Source organism: Plecotus auritus (assembly GCF_963455305.1).
Source record: "Plecotus auritus genome assembly, chromosome: 11".
In the NCBI taxonomy this organism is placed as follows: Eukaryota; Metazoa; Chordata; class Mammalia; order Chiroptera; family Vespertilionidae; genus Plecotus; species Plecotus auritus.
In genome coordinates this window covers 59,150,064-59,171,686 of record NC_137777.1, presented here as the reverse complement: position 1 = coordinate 59,171,686, position 21,623 = coordinate 59,150,064, and the positions used below count along the sequence as shown (strand labels likewise).

The window sequence follows — 21,623 nt, the reverse complement described above, 5'->3', positions numbered from 1 at the left end:
ACCTCCTCCCACAGGCATAGCCCTTCCTGGTTGAGTTTCCCACGTCATTGTTAGGGTTTTAGCTGGTGACAACGCTGTGAAAGGATTCACAAGGGAGAGAAGAGACAGGTGCAGAGAGAGGGCGTTTATTTTACTTTTTAAAGGGAGCAAAGGCCCAGGTGCTCTTTGATGGCACAAGGCACCTAAGGCAGAGTGGGCTGTTCTTTTGATCTCCGGAGGAACTGGGCTGGACTGGGGACTGGTGAGCAGGCAGAAGATGGCTCTGATCACAGGCTAGGCCTAGGGACCCTATCCGCACATGATTTCATGTGCTGGGCCTCTAGTTTTTTCATAATCCTTTGTATTTCTGTTGGATCAGTTGTTACTTCACCTCTTTCATTGCTGATTTTGTTTATTTGGGTCCTCTCTCTTTGCTTCCTGGTGAGCCTGGCTAGAGGTTCATTGATCTTGTTTATCCTTTCAAAGAACCAGCTATTGGTTTTGTTGATTTTGGGTTTTTTTGGTTTGTTTTTTTTTTGGTCTCTATGTTGTTTATTTACACTCTGATCTTTATTATATCCTTCCTTCTGCTTATGCTGGGCTTTCCTTGTTGCTCTCTTTCTAACTCTTTGAGTTGTAGAGTTAGATAATTTATCACTATTTTTTATTACTGTTTTTTGAGGTAGGAATGTAGAGCTATGAACTTCCCTGTCAAGACTGCTTTCACTGTGTCCCATAGATTTTGGATTGTTGTGTTTTCATTGTTGTCAGGATACTTTTTATTTCTTCTTTGATCTCTTTTGTAACCCAATTATTGTTTAATAGCATGCCTCCAAGTGTTTGATTTTTTCATTTTTTTAATTGAAGTTGATTTCTAATTTTATGCCATTGTGATCTGAGAAGATGCTTGATATGATTTTTATCTTCTTGAATTTGAACAGACTTTGTCTATGTCCCAATATGTGGTCTATCTTTGAAAATGACCCATGTGCAATTGGGAAGAATGTATATTCTGTGGCTTTGGGGTGAAAAGCTCTGAAGATGTCAATTAAGTCCATCTGATCTAGTGAGTCATTTAGGATTGATGTTTCTTTGCTGATTTTTTGTTTAGAGGATTTATCCAGTGGTATTAATGGGGTATTAAAGTCCCCTACTATTACTGTATTGCTGTCAATCTCTCCCTTGATATCTTCCAGAAGTTTTTTTATGTATTTGGGTACTCCTATATTGGGTGCATATATGTTTACCAGAGTTATATCTCTTGTTGAATTGTTCCCTTTAGCATTATGAAGTAGCCTTCCTTATCTCTTGTTATGGCCTTCACTTTGAGGTCTAATTTGTCACATATAAGTATTGCTACCTAGCTTTTCTTTTTCATTTCTATTTGCCTGAAAATTTTTCTCCATCCCTTCATTATCAGTCTCTATGAGTCCTTTGTTTTGAGGTGAGTCTCCTGTAGACAGCAGTTTTCTTATCCATTCAGCTAATGTCTTTTGCTTGGGACATGTAATCCATTTACATTTATTTTATTTTTATTTTTTTTATTAAGGTATTATATGTGTACATATCTTACCATTGCCCCCCCACCCCACTCCCATACATGCCCTCACCCCCCAATGTTTTGCATCCATTGGTTACTCTTACATACATGCATATAAGTCCTTCAGTTGATCTCTTATTTCCCCCACCTCTCCCTAACCTTACCACTGTAATTTGACAGTCTGTTTGATGCTTTACTGCCTCTGTATCTATCTTTTTGTTCATCAGTTTATAATGTTTTTCATTATCCCCAAATGAGTGAGATCATGTGGTATTTTTCTTACATTGACTGGCTTATTTCACTTAGCATAATATTCTCTAATTCCATCCAGGTGCCTGCAAATGGTAGTAATTCCTTCTTTTTTATGGCAGCATAGTATTCCATTGTGTAGATGTACCATAGTTTTCTGATCCAGTCATCTGCTGATGGGCAGTTAGGCTGTTTCCAAATCTTAGCTATTGTAAATTGTGCTGCTATGAACATAGGGGTGCATATATCCTTTCTGATTGGTGTTTCTAGTTTCTTAGGATATATTCCTAGGAGTGGGATTACTGGGTCAAATGGGAGTTCCATTTTCAGTTTTTTGAGGAAACTCCATACTGTTCTCTACAGTGGCTGCACCAGTCTGCATTCCCACCAGCAGTGCACGAGGGTTCCTTTTTCTCCGCATCCTCGCCAACACTTGTCGTTTGTTGATTTGTTGATGATAGCCATTCTGACAGGTGTGTGATGGTATATCATTGTTTTGATTTGCATCTCTCGGATAATTAGTGACTTTGACCATGTTTTCATGTGTTTCTTGGCCTTCTGTCTTCTTTCGAAAAGATTCTATTTAGGTCTGTTGCCCATTTTTTTATTGGATCATTTATCTTCCTTTTATTAAGTTGTATAAGCTGCCTATAGATGTTGGAGATTAAACCTTTATCAGTGATAACATTTGCAAATATGTTCTCCCATACAGTGGGGTTTCTTGTTGTTTTGTTGATGGTTTCTTTTGCTGTGCAAAAGCTTTTTATTTTGATGTAGTCCCATTTGTTTATTTTCTCTTTGGCTTCCATTGCCCTAGGGGCAGTATCACTGAAAAAGTTCTTTTGGCATATGTCTGAGATTTTGCTGCCTGTGGATTCCTCTAGTATTTTTATGGTTTCCCGTCTTATATTTAAGTCCTGTAACCATTTTGAGTTTATTTTTGTGTATGGTATAAGTTGGTGATCTAGTTTCATTTTTTTTGCATGTATCTGTCCAATTTTCCCAACACCATTTATTGAAGAGACTGTCTTGACTCCATTGTATGCTCATGCCTCCTTTGTCAAATATTAATTGCACATATTGTTTTGGGTCGATATCTGGATTCTCTATTCTATTCCATTGATCTATATGTCTGTTCTTGTGCCAGTACCAGGCTGTTTTGAGGACAGTGGCTTTGTAATACAGCTTGAAATCTGGTATTGAGATCCCTCCTACTTTATTCTTCTTTCTCAGGATTGCTGTGGCTATTCGGGGTCTTTTTTTATTCCAGATGAATTTTTGGAGAGTTCTTTCTAGGTCTGTGAAATATGCCGTTGGTATTTTAATGGGGAGTGCATTGAATCTATAGATTGCTTTGGGTAGTATGGATATTTTAATGATGTTGATTCTACCAATCTATGAACATGGTATGTTCTTCCATCTGTTTACATCTTCCTCTATCTCTTTTTTCAGTGTCCTATAGTTTTCCGCGTATAGGTCTTTTACCTCCTTGGTTAGGTTTATTCCTAAGTATCTTAATTTTTTTGGTGCGATGGATAATGGGATTGATTTTTTAGTCTCTCTTTCTGTAAGTTCACTGTTCATTTACATTTAAAGTTATTATTGATAGGTACATGTTGGTCGCCATTTTAATTCTTTATGCCTGTGTTCCTTCTTCTCTTCCTATGTCTTCTTTTTACAGCAGTCTCTTTAGCATTTCTTGCATTGCTGGTTTGGTGGTAATAAACTCCCTTAGTCCTTTTTTGTCTGTGAAGCTCCTGATTTCACCTTTGATTTTGAATGATAGCCTTGCTGGGTACAGTATTCTTGGATTCAGACCCTACTTTGCATGACTTTGTATATTTCATTCCATTCCCTTCTGCCCTGATGTGTTTCTGTTGAGAAATCAGTTGATAGTCTAATGGGAGATCCCTTGTAGGTAACTTTCTGTCTCTCTCTGGCAGCCTTTAAGATTCTTACTTTGTTGTTGGTGTTCGCCAGTTTAATTATAATGTGTCTTGGTGTTGGTTTTTTGGGTTCATTTATTTGGACTCTGTGAGCTTCTTGGATTTGTGTGAGTTTTTTCTTCCAATATCAGGGAAATTTTCTGTTATTGTTTCTTCAAACAGGTTTTCTATTCCTTGTTCAGTTTCGTCTCCTTCTGGCACCCCTACTATATGCATGTTGTTTCATTTCATGTTGTCCCAAAGCTCCCTTAGGCTCTCCTCCTGTTTTTTAAATTTTTTTCCAGTTGCTGCTCCGCTTGGGTATTTTTTCCTACCTTGTCTTCCAGCTCACAGATGCAGTCCTCCACTTCTTCTAGTCTACTGTTGATACTTTCTATTGTGTTCTTTATTGAAGCTATGTCATTCTTAATTTCTTCTTGATTCTTCTTCATTTCCTCTTTGTTCTTACACATGTTGTTGATTTTGTCTTCCATCCTTTTCAGTGTCCTTATGACCATTGCTCTGAATTCTTTATCTGACAAGTTGCTTGCATCCATTTCTTTTACTTCCTTTTCTGGTGATTCCTCCTTTTCTTTTGTATGGGGGCTGTTTCTTTGTCTCCCCATTTTCGCTACTCTCAGGGTATCTGGTTATGTAGCTCACTCTCTACCATGTTGACTTAAAGGCACAAAATACAATACAACAAGACACAACACAGAGGGCACCAAACATGAATGTATTCATGATATCAATAACCCCAAATAAAGGGGACCACCAGAGAAAAAAAGAGCAAAAATGATATTGACAGAAAGAAAAAAGTTAAGAGAGAAAAGAAAGAGAAGAAAAAGAAGGGGAAAAATATATGTATATGGGGAGAAAACTCCAAAAAACCAACAACTAATCCAAAAAAATGCAAACAATAAACACCCAGAAAATAAGGAGGGAAGCTGAATTTGAAGAGGCAGAGCTTATTTCCAGAAGGTAAGGTCAATGAATTGAATGAATGGGAAAATGGCCCTGATTCAGTATAGAGGTGTAGAAAGAGAATAAGTGTATAGGAAGAAAAGTTTAAAAAAAAAAAAAAGCAGCTAAATAAATAAATAATAAAAAAGAATAATAATTGAAAATCCTATGTAATAAAGAGCTAATATGCAAATGGTCGTCACGCCCTCACACCGTTATGCCGTAATGGCTCAGACACTCAACACTGAGGAGAGAAGATTGGGGACCAGCCAGGCACAAATTAGTTTGCGAGAGAGGAATGGGGACTATCCAGGCTGCGGACCCGGGTGCCTGCGGCTGCAGCCCTGGCAAAGCCACCCGCCCACGGTCCCCTGCAGCTGCGGCCAGCCCTGGTGAAGCCGGTCTGGGTCCTGGGTGCCTGCGGCCAGCCAGAGGGAGGGAAGCCTGGGTCCTGGGTGCCTGCGACTGGCCAGAGGAGGGAATCCTGGGTCCCGGGTACAGGGTGAGGCAGAGGCGGTTAGGGCCAATCAGGCCAGCAGGGGAGCAGTTAGGAGTGATGAGGCCGGTAGGGGAGCAGTTAGGGGCGATCAGGCAGGCAGAGGTGGTTAGGAGCGATCAGGCAGGCAGGCAGAGGGGTTAGGGGCGATCAGGCAGGCAAGCAGGCGAGCTGTTAGGAGCCAGCGGTCCTGGATTGCAAGAGACAGTCGGGACATCCCCCGAGGGGTCCCGCATTGGAGAGGGTGCAGGCCGGGCTGAGGAAACCCCCACCCCTGCACGAATTTCGTGCACCAGGCCTCTAGTATATACATAATACACACACACACACACACACACACACACACACACACACACTAGAGGCCTGGTGCATGAAATTCGTGCACAGGGTTGTGTGTCCTTCACCCCAGCCTGCACCCTCTCCAATCTGGGACCCCAATCCAGGACTGCTGGCTCCCAACTGCTCATCTGCCTGCCTTCCTGATTGGCCCTAACCACTTCTGCCTGCTAGCCTGATCACCCCCTAACCACTCCCCTTCCAGCCTGATTGCCCCTAACTGCTCTCCCCTGCAGGCCCGGTCGCCCCCAACTTCCCTCCTCTACAGGCCTGGTCCCTCCCAACTGCCCTCCCCTGCTGGCCATCTTGTGGTGGCCATCTTGTGTCCACATGGGGGCATCCATCTTTGTCCATGTGGGGGCAGCCATCTTGTGTGTTGGAGTGATGGTCAATTTGCATATTACTCTTTTATTAGATAGGATAGAGGACTGGTGCACGGGTGGGGGCCAGCTGGTTTGCCCTTCAGGGTGTCCCAGATCAGGGTGGGGGTTCCATTGGGGTGTGGGGGCAGCCTGGGAGAGGGGCCTGTGGTGATTTGCAGGCCGGCCATGCCCCCCAGTGACCCAAGTGGAGGCCCTGGTATCTGGGATTTATTTATCTTCTATAATTGAAACTTTGTAGACTTGAGCAGAGACCAGGGCAGGCCAGGGCGGGCGGAAAGCTTGGCTTCCTCCATTGCTGGGGAAACCCAAGCCTCCTGCTCGCTCCGTGGCCACAGCCATTTTTGTTGGGATTTATCTTCTATAATTGAAACTTCGTATCCTTGAGGGGAGGCCAAGGCAGGCCAGGAAGCTTGGCTTCCTCCATTGTCGGGGGCAACCCAAGCCTCCTGCTCTCTCCAGCTCTGTGGCTGCTGCCATTTTTGTTGGGATTTATTTATCTTCTATAATTGAAACTTTGTAGCCTTGAGAGAAGGCCAAGGCAGGCCAGGAAGCTTGGCTTCCTCCATTGCCGGGGAAACCCAAGCCTCCTGCTCGCTCTGTGGCCACAGCCATCTTGGTTGGGTTTATTTGCATATTCGCTCCTGATTGGCTGGTGGGTGTGGCTTGTGGATGTAGTGGAGTGGTGGTTAGTTTGCATATTACATATTACTCTTTTATTAGATAGGAGATTATATATATATATATATATATATATATATATATATATATATATATTTATGAAAATTCCCTGTCTTTAATCTATCTATGTATTCATCTATTTTTGGAAAAGGAGAATAGAGAGCAGATAGGCCAGAGCTGGTGATTGAAACTAATTAAGCTATTAGAAGAAGAGAACTAGCGAGGAGAGGAAAAACATAAGCATAAAAAAAAAAAAAAAAAATCAAACTAACAAACAACAAGAAGAAAGAAAGAAAAAAGTGAAAAAAAAATTTGACTAGTGAAGAAAAAGAGAACTGTGCATGGACTTGAGGCTGGGGAGAGGAAATTAGATATATGAGTAAGATTAGTTTTTAACATGGAGTAAAAATAAAGGATAGAGAAAAACTAAAGCAGGAACAGGGGAGGAGAAACAGGATGAAAAAGGGGAAAAGTGAGGAAGAAAGTGTTGGCATAAAGGAAAAATTGAGAGTAAAAATAATGATAAAAAATAAAAATTAAAAATAGGATGTAAAACACTAATCACCCCCCAAAGTAAAATAAAATAAAATTTAAAAAAATGGTAAAATAATAGTAATAATAATTAAAAATGTAATAATAGAAAAGTAAAATACAGTGAGGAAAACATACTTTAGTTTCTTAAGTAAAAGATAAAAAATTAAAAAGTGAAGTAATGAAGTTTGTTTGCTTCAGTGGAGCTTCATTGACCCATGGGAGCTAGTTTAAGACTCCTCTCTACTGTACTGCCTGGCACCCTGTTTCCAGTCAGGTAGTCAGCACAGTGTTGAAGTTCCCAGTGATCCACCGCTCCTCTGTGTCATAAGCCACAACCTTGGTGTCAAGCAGGTGGGATCACTCTGCTCACTTTGTTTCTCTGCCTGCCTTCAGTTGTATTTACACAAGTGTCTATTTCTGACATGGCCCCTGGGTGGCGCTGTTTCTGCATGAGTTTCCAGGACCAAATGGCCCCTCCACCCAGGCCCCCAGGGCTCCCTGGGGGTGTTTAGCTCTTTCTTCCCTGCAGCACTCAAGACTGGGTTGGAGGGACAGACTGTCCCAGAGCTGGCTTCCTGCTTGTCTCCATATTCTGCTCCCCAGTTTCCACAAAAACCACTTTCCCCTGCAGTCTCAGAGAGTTTTTAATAGAAAGATCCTATGCACTGGGTTTAGCAAGTGAAAGCAAGGAAGTTATAAAGACCAAGCAACCGCACCACCTCACGTCTTTCTCCCCCTGGCACTTCAAAGCCGATAGAGAACTACAGGCTGCCTTTCTGGGCACAGTATCCCATGGCTGTGGGCTTAGATCTAGAGTCCCCTTCTGCCAGCAGCCCTGTGGACCCCCTCCCACATTCAAGGGCTACACTGACCCCCAGGGGCCGCAGATTTGGTGCAACGCAGTCTCCCTCTGAGATTTTAGTCCCGACTGCAAGCATTTCTCCCTCCAGCCCAGATCCCAGATCCCACCTCTCTATAAGCGATTGATCTCTGACCTTTCCGTCCATGGATTGCCTCACTAGCTGTGTTTAATTCGCCATTCTGGGTGGATGTTATTTGATTCAGCTGTTTCTTCTATCTGCTCTGTGAGAAGGTGCAGAACCTACCCTGTCTCCTCCTGGACAAACTTTTTAGCACCCATGGCTGGGGAGGCTGGAGTCTCGGTGTTCGTGGGTTTGTAGCTGTGGCAGCTGGCCCCTGGGCATTGTGGCTGTAGGGTCTCGGGAGGTATCCAAGGTCTCCCCAGGTGAAGACAAGGCTGGGCGTCCAATCACAGCCACTCTCCCTGTTCTCCTCCCCTGTTCAAAATGGCATGGTCTCTGTGTCAGAGACAGCCTCTCCATGAGAGATTTTAGTGGTAGTATAAGCTGCCCGGCCAGGGGAGCCTGGCCCGCCAGTCCCTGACAGTCCTGTGGAATATAACTGTCCCTCACTCCCAAATACACACACTCCTCGCACGTCTACACACTCTCCTTTCACTCTCTCACTCACTCACGCTATCTTGCTGCCATCTTGGATCTCCTAAATATATTTTTATTGATTCAGAGAGGAAGGGAGAGGGAGAGAGAGTTAGAAACATCAATGATGAGAGAGAAACATGGATTGGATTGGATGCCTCCTGCACACCCCTCCTGGGGATCAAACCTGCAACCAGGCACATGCCCTTGACCAGAATTGAACCCGGAACACTTCAGTCCACAGAACAACTGGTCAACCAGTCATTATGAGGTGCACTGACCACCAGGGGGCAGACACTCAACACAGGAGCTGCCCCCTGATGGTCAGTGCACTCCCACAGTGGGAGTGCCGCTCGGCCTGCTCCTGCAGAAGGCGGATCCCATCAGGCCGCGCTCCCCCACCAGTGCATGAATCCATGCACCAGGCCTTTAGTATTGAATAATAGCAGATATCCCTGTCTTGTTCCTCTTCTTAGGGGAAATTGTTTTAGTTTTGTAACTCTTAACCATTGCAGTTTTTCCTTTTCCAAGACATAATTTCTCACTAATTGCCTGATGGCTAATGCAATGCAGCACACCTTCTATGGCGCAGTCTCAGCAGACATTTCACCTGATCCTTGCTGAACAAATGGTAGGAAACAAAAGTACGTTTATATTATTCAAAAAATGTCTCTACGTGAACAAGAGTGGGAGTTTCTTTTTCAAATTGTTTCATTATTAAAATTTGGGATGTAACATGGTTAGCAGCCTCATAAAAATTTCCCTTTTACAACTTTGTAGCACAGCATAGCATCGTCCATTACGTGCTCGCCACACTAAGTCGCGTGTCCTCGGTCCTCTTGACTCCCTTTACCCTCCTTGTTCTCCTGCTTTTTTTTCTTCCTTTGTAACCACCATTATTTCAACTGAATGCAGGAGATTGATTGTTTGTTTCTTTTGTTTGTGGTTTTACATCCCATACAGGAGGGGGAATGTACAATGTGCCACTTTATCCTTTTGAAGAAGGAGACCCTCACCTGGAGGCTTCACTGTGAGGGACAGTATCTGAGACAGTATCTGGGCATCTTTTTGCCTCTGAGGGAGAACTGCCCAACAACATTAACATTCTGCCCCAAGGGTCACCCACTGCTGTTTTTTTCCTGTCCCTGACTGTTGTTGCAAGACAATGGCCAGAGCCGTGAGTCAGTATCTGCTTGCATATCTGGGCATTGTGAAGGCTTTGCTACCCACCATCCCTCACAGGTGCCCAGCGGGGGTTGTCAGGCTGCACAGTCCCTCTGGTTGGTCATGGATTTCATGCAAAATCACCAATAAGTGTGGTCAGGACATTCCTTCTCCTGAACGTTTTCTTCCAGAAACAGAATTTACGGAGTCCGGGTCCATCATTTGGTCCCCAAATGGTTTTTGAAGGTGTAAAATCACAACATGAGCTGCACAGTGCTCTGTGCCAAGAAGACAGAGTGGCCCTGCTGAGGAGGGGCGCTGAGGAAGGGCATGGCCAAGGGCCCCACCCCTTCCGGAGGGAGGGACACCGATAGTTTATCCACAGGAGCTCAGATGGGAAGGTGGGCTGAAGCCTGGCGGGCACTGGGTTCTCTAAGAGGTTCCTCTAGAAACAGACCACTCAGACGCTTCCTCTCACTTCAGCAGAGAAGCTGTTTATGAAAGCACTTGCGAAGTTTCCCTTCCACACTCTGTGGGAGGCTCAGAGAAGGGAGCCATCAGCACAGCCCGAGAGGCCGTAGCAGAATTCCTGACGGTTGCAGACCCGATATAAGGGGGCAAAGGCTGCTGCCCACACAGGACGTGAAAAATCTGATGCGTCGCCAAAACCGGTTTGGCTCAGTGGATAGAGCGTCAGCCTGCGGACTGAAGGGTCCCAGGTTCGATTCCGGTCAAGGGCATGTAACTTGGTTGCGGGCACATCCCCAGTGGGAGGTGTGCAGGAGGCAGCTGATCGATGTTTCTCTCTCATCGATGTTTCTGACTATCTATCCCTCTTCCTTCCTCTCTGTAAAAAAAACAATAAAATATATTTAAAAAAAAAATCTGATGCGAATGGAACCATATGTCAAACCTTCCAGGAGAGAAGTGCTCATAAATTCAAATAGCACAGAGACCAGCTCCGGTGATGCACATCCCAGCCATGAAGAACAGGCCATGTGGCCATGGGGTGGCTTTGACAAATCCCTCAGCAAGGGCCAAGTGCGTGCTGGGCACAAGGCCACTCAAGCCAAGGCCCAGGAACATTCCTGCACTTGTCTGCCGGTGGTTTAGACTGACCGGTCCCCCTGTGCCATGATGATGGCAGAAATGCCTGGACACAGACGTTGGAAAGGAGGTGAGCTGTGGCTGTAGGAGCAGAAGGAGTGACAGAGCCTGGGGACACAGCTCCCATACTCAGGAGAGCAATTCCTGATAATCCAGGATGGAGACTGTCCGAGAGACTCTCTCTGAATGGCAGAAGACGGTGGGAGAGAGCCAGGCAGAGCTGAGGCGGAGCACTGCCCCAAGAACATTCCAACACCTCCTTCTCCTGCAGGGGCAGCGAGTACGTGTTTGGTGTGAGTCCCAGAAAGAAAAACAGCACAAACCCAAGCAGATGGGCCCAGTTACAGCTGCTTTCTGCATCGGTGCCTGGAAGGAGGGATGGGCGGCGTGTGGCCCTGAGGCAGTGAATCGCGGTCCTTCGGCCAGTCAGGGAGCGCATCGCTCGGGATTCCTAGCATGTCACAGTGGGTGTGGGTAGTGGCAGCCAAGGATTCACAATGGAATGTGGGCCGTGGGCTACTTGGAGGTCTCAGAGAAGAGTGAGTCCATTGACAGCCACGGGGGATTTTGTTTAAGGATGAGTCTGAAGAGCCATCGCGAGTCACAGTGGCGTTGGGGCATTTTGTCCCCCAGGGCGTCCAAGCAGATTTGCAGGAAAGTGTCACTTGTGTCACTCTAGAGTGTTGGCAGGGCGAGCCTGGAATGTCGCCCAAGAGGTCTGTGTGTAGGACCCAGTGGTGGGACAGTGGACAGTGGACACTGAAATCCCATCAGATTGAAAGTGGCACAAAAGCCGGGGAGATGGAGCATCAGAGCGGTGTGTGGAAAGGCGGAGCCCTAGAATGTCAGCCGTGATTGTGGGCGCTGGGGCTCCAGCATTTCACAGGAGACTGGCCCGTGGGAGGTCTGAGCTGTGACAGAGCCGGGTGGTGAGTGGGAGACCTCGGCTGTCACGGTGCGGTGTCTGCAGGGGGAGCGCTGTGCGTGTCGGTGTGGAAGGCGGGCAGTGTGTGCCTGGGCGAGCACCGAGATGTGCTGGCAGTGAAATACCTCGGGGGCCACAGGGGAATGTGGGCAGCGAGGGCCCGAGGGTGTCACTGTGGGGTGTGGGCATCGTGGTCTCTGGAGCGTCACCATGGAGCTTTGTGCCTGGAAGCCGTTTGTTGTCCTGGAGGGAGTGGGCAGTTGGAACTTTGGTTTGAGAGTGGAGCGTGGGCATGGGGAGGAGTGGGTGTCCCAGTGCCACGTGGGAGCGGGAGCCCTCGCATGCCACAGTGCAGTGTAAAGAGCGGGATCAGCGCAGTGTCCACGTGAGTTGGGCGAGTGCCACCCTTGTGTGACACGTTGGGGTGGAGGCAGTGGGTTCCGGCAGCGTCACAGTGGCGTGTGGGCTGGGCAAGTCCGGATCGCGGCCAGGTGTGTTTGCGCAGTGACATCTGGGATCCCGGTGAGAAGTGTGTATGAGGAGCCCAGCAGACTCACGTGGATGTGTGCCGTGGGGCCCCGATGTGTCCATGGAGCCCGGGCAGTGACAGCCCTCGTGTTAAATGGTAGGGAGAGTTGCAGGTGTACTGGGGAGTCACAGTAGATCTTGGAAGTTAAAGTTTGTGGGTCCAAAAATGGATCCTGGCCACAGGTGGTGTGGCTCAGTGGTCACTGTGTCGGCCCGAGACCACTGTCCTGAGGAAGCTGGAATTTCTCATTGGAATGTGGCCCGTGTCCAGGGCATGCACCTGGGTTGTGGGTTTGCACCCCACCCCTCGTCGGGCCGCGCGCCTTGGGCAAACAGTTGATGTGCCTCTCTCACATCGATGGTTGTCTCTCGCAGCCTCCCTCCCCCTCCCGTCCTCCGCCTCCACGGTCTCCGAAAGCAATAAAGGTGATATCCCCAGGTGAGGAAGGACAGCACAGAGAGGATCCGCACAGTGGGGACCTTGGTGTAACAGCAGAGGGGAAGCAGCAGGAGCCCTGGAAGTGTCTCAGCGGGTGTGGCATGTGCGCCCTGGGCAGTCAGTGGGGTTCCTGGACAGTGAGAAGCTGCAGGTCTCACAGTAGCGCGCGGCCAACCGGTGGAGGGTCTGGTGTCCCTGTGGAATGTGGCCTGCAGCCCAGGTGTCCCGGGCGCTGCTGGTGGTGGAGGTCCTGGGTGGCACACTGGAGGGGGCAGTGGGAGACGGGCAGTGTCAGAAGTGTGTTGTCAGTGGAGGCTGTGAAGGTGTCACAGTGGTGGGTGGCAGGTGAGGAAGCTGGAATTTCTCATTGGCATGTGGCCTGTGCAGCCTTGAGCTGTCACTGGAGTGTGAAGCACCTGGGACCTCAGGGTGCATTGTAGGCTGTGGGAGGCTGGAGGAATCATAGTGAGAAGAGGCAGCGGGAACGAAGGGGCTCACAAACAGTTGTCACTCATGCGAGCCCAGGACCTCCCACAATGGAGTGAGGACAGCGAAGGCTCGGTGCAAGCGCTGTGTGCACGTTCCAGGAGCCGTGGGTGTCCCACTGGAGGTGTGCAGTGGCAGTACCGGGGAGAGGCCGTGGAAAGGCTGGGTGTCCTGGTGGAGGGGGACAATGAAATCCTTGGGGCATCAGCAGGGACCTGGGCTGCAAGCCCAGCAGTGAGCAGTGGAGTGAGAACACCCCAGCTCCGGAGGGCCCACCGCAGTGCTGGCCTTTCGGTCCCTGGGTGCCCAGTGTGATCAGGGGCAGCGGCCACTCAGGGAGTTACAGTGGCTGTGGGCATTGGGAGGTGTGGGATGTCATAGGAGAGTGTGGGCAGTGGCAGGTCTGAAAGTGTCACTGAAACAGGAATTTTGGGGGTGAAAAACACAGGTTTAGGAAATTTTAGAAATTAGGGGACCGTGGAGGAAGCACAGGGCTGCAGAGCAGCAGAAGGTGTATTTCCATAGAATGGGGGAGCTGAAAAGCTGCAACAGGTGCATTTCTGTAGAATGAGGGAGCTGGGGACAGCAAAAGGCCTATGTTTACAAAACAAAGGGAAGGAAGCCCTTCAGCCAGAAGGAGAAGAAGAAAGCCCAGGGGGAAAAGGAAAACAATAAGGAAGTGGGGGGAGAACCTCACATGTCCCTTGTGAGGTTCGACCTTTGATCTCACGAGTTGCTATGGTAACAAGTCTAAGGGAGTAGTGGCCAGTCAGAGGGGACTTCAGGGCACCGGGATCTGCAGCCTTTATAAGCCACAGGGAGAAGGGACTCCCGCCACGTGGAGTCTGTACTTGTTCTTCAGTAAATCACCACCTTTGCTCTACCACCTTCCGTCAGTGGATTCATTCTTCGAGTCCGGGAACCAGTCTGCCCAGGGGAACACGGCGTGGCCAGTCCAAAACTCCCGCTTCATCACAGTTGTGAGTGGGCAGTGAGGCCCCTGTGTGGTCGCCGGGGCAGTGGCCCGGGACGATGGTGGCTCCACTGGAGCTGGAATGCTGGGTGCATGGCAGGACCCTGGGGTTGCCCCATTGGAGAGTGCGCAGTGGGAGGGGGTGTGGGGTGCGTGAGCTCAGGTGGGGGCCCAGGGCAGAGGGGCATGGAGGCCGGGCTGCGTCTCTTGGGGCTCCCAGGTGCCGCCCCCACCACATTCGGGGATACCACCTGAGCGCTCCCCATCGCCTCTGAACTGGGAGGCTAAGCGGCCTCGGGCCTGGTTTGTGCGTGAGTGGGAGGCCGCCTGGGAGTACCGGTGCTGTAACCTTTTTGCCCCAGAGATGGCCTCCCCCCCATCCCTGTCACAGCCCCCAGGCCTGGGGCCCCTCCCCCCGCATCCCTGTCACAGCCCAGGCCTGGGGCCGCACCCCGGTGCCCAAGGGTCTTGTTCCGGAGAATTTCCCCGCCAGGGACTGTGCTAACTGTTGCAGGCACCACCCAGCCCCTCTTGCCATCCTGATACTGTCATCTGACCTCCCAAGTAGCTGTGAGCCCTGCCAGGGAACAAAAGGGGGCCCAGTGGGATCTCGGGCTCCTGCCTGTGCCTCCAGGGCTTCCAATGCTGCTCTCACCTGGATAGAGTCAATCCACCACCCTCCCCAGGCACAGTGCGTCCCAGGGCCTCCTCAGCCTGTGCTGGGAGCATGTGCCCTGTGGCTGCAGGCACTGAGCCTGAGCTGTGGGGGTGGGGACGGCAGGTCTGCTTGTGTTCCTGACTTTTTCTTCCTGTGACTGTGACCCTGAAAGTCTCTGTGGGACCCGGAGCCCAAGCTTCCCTCTGCCCCACAGTGAGTCAGGGGTCGTCCCACAGAGCAGGGCCCTGGAAAGGGCCAGAAAAGGCAAACAGTGGAGGAGAGATTGGGATCAAGAGCTATGGATGACTTAGGGTCACCCGAGAAACAACCAATGGGATGGATTGCTATTTTTATCATCTCTGTCTTACCCTCTCTCTCTCTGACACATCTCTCTCTCACACACACACACACCATTTTTAAGAGTTTTACAAAAATTGTTTCACATGATTTAAAAACCCGTCAAGTTCAAATATGCAGTAGCGTATGGCAGGCCACAGACAGAGAGAAGGACACAGCATGTTATTTCATTCTGCAGGCAACTTGCCGGCGAATTCCCATCCTGGAGAGGTTAGTTTTTGAACTATCGAGGCACGCTGCTGATCTCCTAATTCCCACCGACATGTATGGTGATCTTGAAGCATCCATCTTATATAAAAACTGCTGTTTGAAAGTTTAACCCTGCTATTTGGCTTCTGTAAATTCTTGCTTGCTAACACTACTCCCACTTTAGAGAGGCCATGAAACCTTCCCCAGACAAGGTTATCAGTGCTGGCGCCAGGCCAGGCCTCTGGTTAAGGTCTCAAGGCCCCAGCATATGCGGGCTCTTTAAGAACTTGGAAAAGGGGCCGGAAACACCCCATATTTGGGAGACATTTTAAGGTAAAAACATAAATAGGGAAAATTCCTGCATGTTGGGGCCCAGAATTTGAGAGACATTCTCCTCTGGACCCGCACGTAATAAAAGTAACTCCATCTCTCTAAGTAGTGCTTTGTTCTTCGGTTTTCTGTAACATTATTGGTTCCCTGAACCGAGGAACAACTGTGCTTGGCCTTTTTGGCCTCCAGTGAATGGGCCGGGTTTGGGGCCCAGGGAGCCGGATAGGCCTCTGGGAGGTGCCGCTCTGCTGATTTAGCAGAATTGAACCGGGGGACTCCGGGCGCTCCCGGACCTCAGCCCAGGACCCGGCTGGCATCTGGAGAGAGTGGACGGACACTTCTGGACCTGTGGACAGAATCTGTAAGGTAGGGGCCCTGTCAGTTCAGCCCACTCCAAGTGAGTGGAAGGGGGAGCTTGATCACCTCCCCGGAAGCCATATGGCTTCCTCAGGCAAATTAATCAGGAGTCAGGAATCAGGTGACAGTTTAAACTCGGGGTAAATATCTGGTAGAAGTCAAAAACTCGGACTAGCTAGTATATAAATGTGGGACTCTGGAGGTGAATGAATTCAGATTCGATTTGGGGGACTAGCCAATCTGCTACCGAGAAGGGGGACTGGACGCAGTCTTAACTCCTCCAGTAGGTTCTCACCAAGATGTTGGTTGAGAATTCTGTTCTGGGGCGAGGGTGCCGGGAGTGCCCCCAAGCCGGTCTGGGGAGTTGGGCATTGTTTTGTTTATCTGCTCAGCTCCAGTTCGGGCTGGTCTACTGAGAGAGTGTGAGTATGGATGTTTGTCTGTCTTGGCATAATTATCTGCTCATTAACTGCTCTGTGTGAAGCAAAAGCTACTTTGATTTATTCTGCATTTCTGTTGATTCATCTGGCTAAAATGTTTTATTTATTAAAGGCTGAACCTGTAATGGTCTGCAAACATCTTAAGCAGCGCTGCTGAGTTATTTTTCTCAGAGATGTTTGCTCTCTATCACGGTGGGAGGGAATCAGCCCACTTAGCTAATAAAAATTTCTAATTTTGTATAAGTAAGGGTTTCAGTTTGCTCTGCTTTGTGAATTTGCTGTATTAAATTGAAATGTTAAAGTCCTTGGGTTAATTTAAAGGTATAAATTTGTGGCATTTCAAAGAACAAAGAACTTTTATTTATGGCTTTCTTATCTCTTTTGGTGATCGGAGACTTCCAGGGGCAGGGCTTACAGCTCCGCAGGGCGGAGAGATTTACAGGCCCTGTCCCTGCCTGTGACATCATAGTCCAACGTGAGCCACCTGAGGCGGAACTAAGGCTGAAGTTATTATTAACTATCTATGGACCCCCGATTCTAATAGCATCTGTAACTGGATTAAAGATCTTTTCTTTCAGGAGGCCATCCAGGCTTTCAGTTCACAAGAAATCTCCCTACACACCCTTATCTTCCTCCTCCCTATCTTTCCAGGCTGACTAAGAGTCATTTTTCTCCACAGGTCGGACCTCAGCCTTTGAAAGGGAGGACTACTACAGCGGTAGTCTGTAGTTTTCTCTGAAACTCCCACTGTTTCTATTTCCCCCCTCTGTAGGAATTGTTTTGCTCTGAATCAAAATCGGGAAGAGAGACAAGCAACTGGACTGGGGGACGGGACAGAGGGGGCGGGGGGGTTGCCGGCAGTTAATTATGAAGCAGGGAGAGATAGGTTTTTGTTGATTTTACTGGCTGCAGACCGCTCTGCTGGCGTAGGGGTATGGTCCAGGTGTCTGATAAGAACTTCACTAGATTCAAAGTTGCAAGTTTTCTGCAAACATAATTAATCTAGCTGCCCTGGTGATTTAAAGCTGGTTGCTAAGCAGACTCATCCCCCGAGAGCCAGGTGAAAGAAGGGGGTGAGGGGGGCTGGATGCCTGAGCTGCCTGCAGTGGCCCTGGAAGAAGTCTCAGCAGCAGCGAGAAAAGCAGGGGACAGCAGACATTTACCTGACACTAGAGCTGCCCCGCTGCTGCCCAGTGAGGAATGAGTGTTTTACAACAAGCAATACAAGACTTGGGCCTTTGGCTTGCTGGCTGCAGCAGTAAAACCAGAAGCCAGTGACTGCTACTGGCCTTCCTGCAGCCCCAGGAATAGAGCAGCAGGCCCGGGAGCTGTGAAAGCAGCAGATAGAGCTAGTGAAAGCTCCCTGTTTGCAAATGTACTGAAAGGGTTCAGTACCTGTTGCTGCTGGAAGAGGAGGGGCTGAGATCCCCTTCCAGTGCACTCCCTTGGGAGAGGCCTGGTCCCTGCTCTGCCACAAAGGGGACTGGCGGGAAGACAAGGGGTCTAATACCCAAGCCACTGCCACAGAAGCGCTTTCCAATGTGCAAAGCTGTTTCTAACTGCAACTCTGGCTGTTTTGGACTGGCAGCTTAAAGTCAAAGAGCAAAGGAAAGGCACTCTCCCTGGACCAGGGAGGCTTCAGGACTTTGAGATTCTCCAGGAGAGGAGGAATCTGACTGAGGGATGGCAGAGACCCTGTTGGGTTAGAAGGACCTAAGGCCACATGTTAAACTTATAAATTACGGCTTTCTAGGCAGATGTCCAAGCCCAGTTATGTAGGGGTTAAGCTGCCTGTTTACAGCAAAATAACTTTCTCCTGTGTCAGAATAAAATTTAGGGAAATTAGACAGGCTGTGTTTGTGGCTAGAAAGAAGAACTGGCCACCATGCACAGCCCTGACAGTGACCTGCAGAAAGCTGTATAATAGATTTAGATGATACCCGTGTCTTCATGGACATGACTCCAGAAAGACAAGGACAATTTTGCTTTGTGTAGGAAGGTCAAGAATAGACTTTAGTCACCTCCCTAAGATATTTGTATAGCCCTACCATATGTCATATATGGTAGCAGAAGATTTGGCTACCTAAGGTGGCCACAGTGCCAATGTTACTGTAGTCTTGCAGGCCTGTGTGACCATGCCCATGTCAGGGGTGGCACAAACCTCAACTTTAGGAAACTGGGAAAGGCCTGTTTGGAACAGAGGGAAGTGGTGAGTACCAGCCCTTTGTTACAGGAATTACAGACCCCGTGAGGTCCTGTGACATGTGAGACCCTGTAAAGCAATAAAGCTCCCTTAGTCCTTTCTCAGAGAGCATGTCACCCCTCCCAGAGACCATATGAAATTTTAAGGACAAGTCAAGTAGGGGGAACCCTACTACAAGGACAGCTATAATCGTCTACTTGAATATACACACATTTTGAATTTCTTCTTGCCATTTGAAGACAGTTATATATTACTCTGAAGAATCCATAGAAAGGACTGACAAGGAAAATCAGAAAATCTTAAAGCAGGTCAGTATATTTTTCTCCTTATATAATTCCTCTGAAATTTGGCAATGCTTAATAAATCATGGCAATACATTTCTTTGTGTAAATTCAATAAGATCGGTTTCTAATAGTGGTTTTATTGACCGGAAACATTGACTGGAGTGTCATGTTTTAAAGAGCCCTGTCTGAACTCTGAAGACTTGAAGCCAATAAGAGTGCCAGGGAAAAGCCTGGTATCCTGCTTGGGAGCCCTGAAAATGGCTGGCGCTGGAGCATCAGGCCCATGCCCTACCATCACTGGCGGTTGGTCAGAGTAGAAGGGGAGCAAGAGGACGCCTCTGCGTCCCTGTGGAACCCCCAAGCACTTTAGGCTGCAATGAGTAGGAGGGCTACTGAGATGGGCCTTAAAACCTAGAGCGTGGGCCCAGGTGGAGTCACTGCAGGTGAGGGATTCACCTAACTCAGCAGATACTGCAGGCAGGCCGGACGGCAGCTGGATGGCTTGGCTTCCTGGCCCTACGGGGCACAATAAGATTCAATCATGAAATTCCAGCAAAGATAGTCAGTTACCATTCTTATTGTGTTTATGCAAACAATCAGGCCAAATTAAATACAATAGGTAAATTAGTGTATATCTGGCTCTTTTGATAAACATAGAGGTAATTTTGAGGAGAAAAATTCTATTTCAATAGAGGTCATTAAAACTGAAATCTTTTCTTTCCCTTTCACCAGACCATTTGTTACAGTTTGTCTCCGCCAGGTCACAAGCCCACCTCCTTCTGTGCCCAGGCCTCATCGTCCCTCTGACAGACAGTAAGGACCTCTTGGCTCTGAGAGAAAATTCCGTCCCTCCTCAGCACAAAGCAGCTACAGAAGAAATTCAATGTCCATTTTCCCTAAAAGAATTCAGAGCCAGGATCCTTGAGGTAATATATTAGGCAGTTAGACAGACATGAGCAGGGCAGGGACAATGGGCCAACTAGTGCTACAAGATGTAACTAAGTCTTTCCACCTCTATGTATGTGAGACAAGGGGCATGGGCAAAGAGGTACTCACCAAAGTCTCAGCCCCTAGCAAAGGCTGGTAGCCTATTTGTCCAAAAGACTTGACCCCTTTGCATTTGGGTGACCTACTTGCCTCTGAGCGGTAGCAGTCAGATCTATGCTTATTAAAAAAGCATGTAAGTTAACCCTAGGGCAGTAACTAATCCTAACTGCCCCACATGAGGTCGAGGTTTTACTCCAGAACACACTAGAGCATTGGATGTCAAACACTCGAGTCACCCAGTTTCAGGCTCTCTGGTGGACAAAAGAAAAATCAGTAACAATGTATACTGATAGCAGGTACGCATTTACAACAAGGTAAGGGTTCTCCACAGAAGCAAGAGGGAACCGGGCCACAGATGAAGCTGCCCAGGAGGCTGCCCTAAAACCAGTGGGGCCTCTACAGATTCTAGTGACTCTTCCAGATCCTGACCTACCCAATCTAGAAAAGCTAAAATACATAACCAGTCTTTATTCAAGTTCTTACAGGCTTTACAGTCTACCCAGGAAGCAATCCAGAAGCACATCTGAGACGCTCTGCCTGTACCAACTTCTGGTCCAGTTCATCCCTTCCACCCTGGTGACTCTGTTTGGATAAAGAAATTTGCCACACAAGGACTGACTCCTACCTGGAAAGGACCACCTCCATGGCAGTCAAGGTCAACGGAATCCCAACGTGGCTTCATCACACCTGGCTTAAGACAGCCCAGGAAAAATTGAGAGTCCAGGACTCTTCGGACTCTCTAAAGATTACTCCTGGCCCTCATTCCGGGCCCTTATCTTATAAGCAGGCCCACTAACTTTATTAGGCAGAAAATTAAGATTATAGTCCTCAGGGGTAAATATAACTACAATGACTAAGAGTCAATGATTTGACTCACGTACATAAAACCAGTGGGGGTGAAGCATCCATCTTATATAAATACTGCTGTTTGAAAGTTTAACCCTGCTATTTGGCTTCTGTAAATTCTTGCTTGCTAAAACTACTCCCACTTCAGAGAGGCCATGAAACCTTCCCCAGACAAGGTTATCAGTGTTGGCGCCAGGCCAGGCCTCTGGTTGAGGTCTCAAGGCCCCAGCACATACGGGCTCTTAAGAACTTGCAAAAGGGGCCGGAAACACCCCATATTTGGGAGACAAAGAAGGTAAAAACATATAAATAGGGAAAATTCCTACATGTTGGGGCCCAGAATTTGAGAGACATTTTCCTCTGGACCTGCGCGTAATAAATGTAACTCCATCTCTCTAAGTATTGCTTTGTTCTTCTTCAGTTTTCTGTAACAATCTCTGCATCAGTCTAATTATTAAATTATTAAGTGAGGTAAACAGACACAGACACAACCAGAGTGAACCCTTAACAAGAGTCTGAGAGCAGGGGCTGCGTCCACTCCCACAGGGCAGGCGCCGTCACAGCACCTGGGGCTCTGGCCGTGGGAGGGAGTTGGGGGAAGCACTGTGCTGAGTTCAGGGCTAAGGGCAGCTTCCAGGTGCCTCCATGTGTCCTGCAATCCCCTTGTCCTTGTGACCTCCAACACGACCCAGGTGGGTCTCCGCGATGCACATGTTCAGGCAGCGCCACCCAGCTCTGCCCCCTGCAGGG

At 48.2% G+C, this 21,623-nt stretch overlaps 1 long non-coding RNA gene across 1 annotated transcript; it reads left to right on the top strand.

Moving 5' to 3' along the window:
* The first annotated feature begins 15,728 nt into the window (after positions 1 to 15,728).
* On the top strand, positions 15,729 to 21,270 carry LOC308236847. Its single transcript, XR_013959337.1, has 5 exons — positions 15,729 to 16,062; positions 17,519 to 17,686; positions 18,936 to 19,004; positions 19,713 to 19,906; positions 20,504 to 21,270. It is a non-coding gene; the product is annotated as an uncharacterized lncRNA (long non-coding RNA).
* Positions 21,271 to 21,623: the final 353 nt, after the last annotated feature.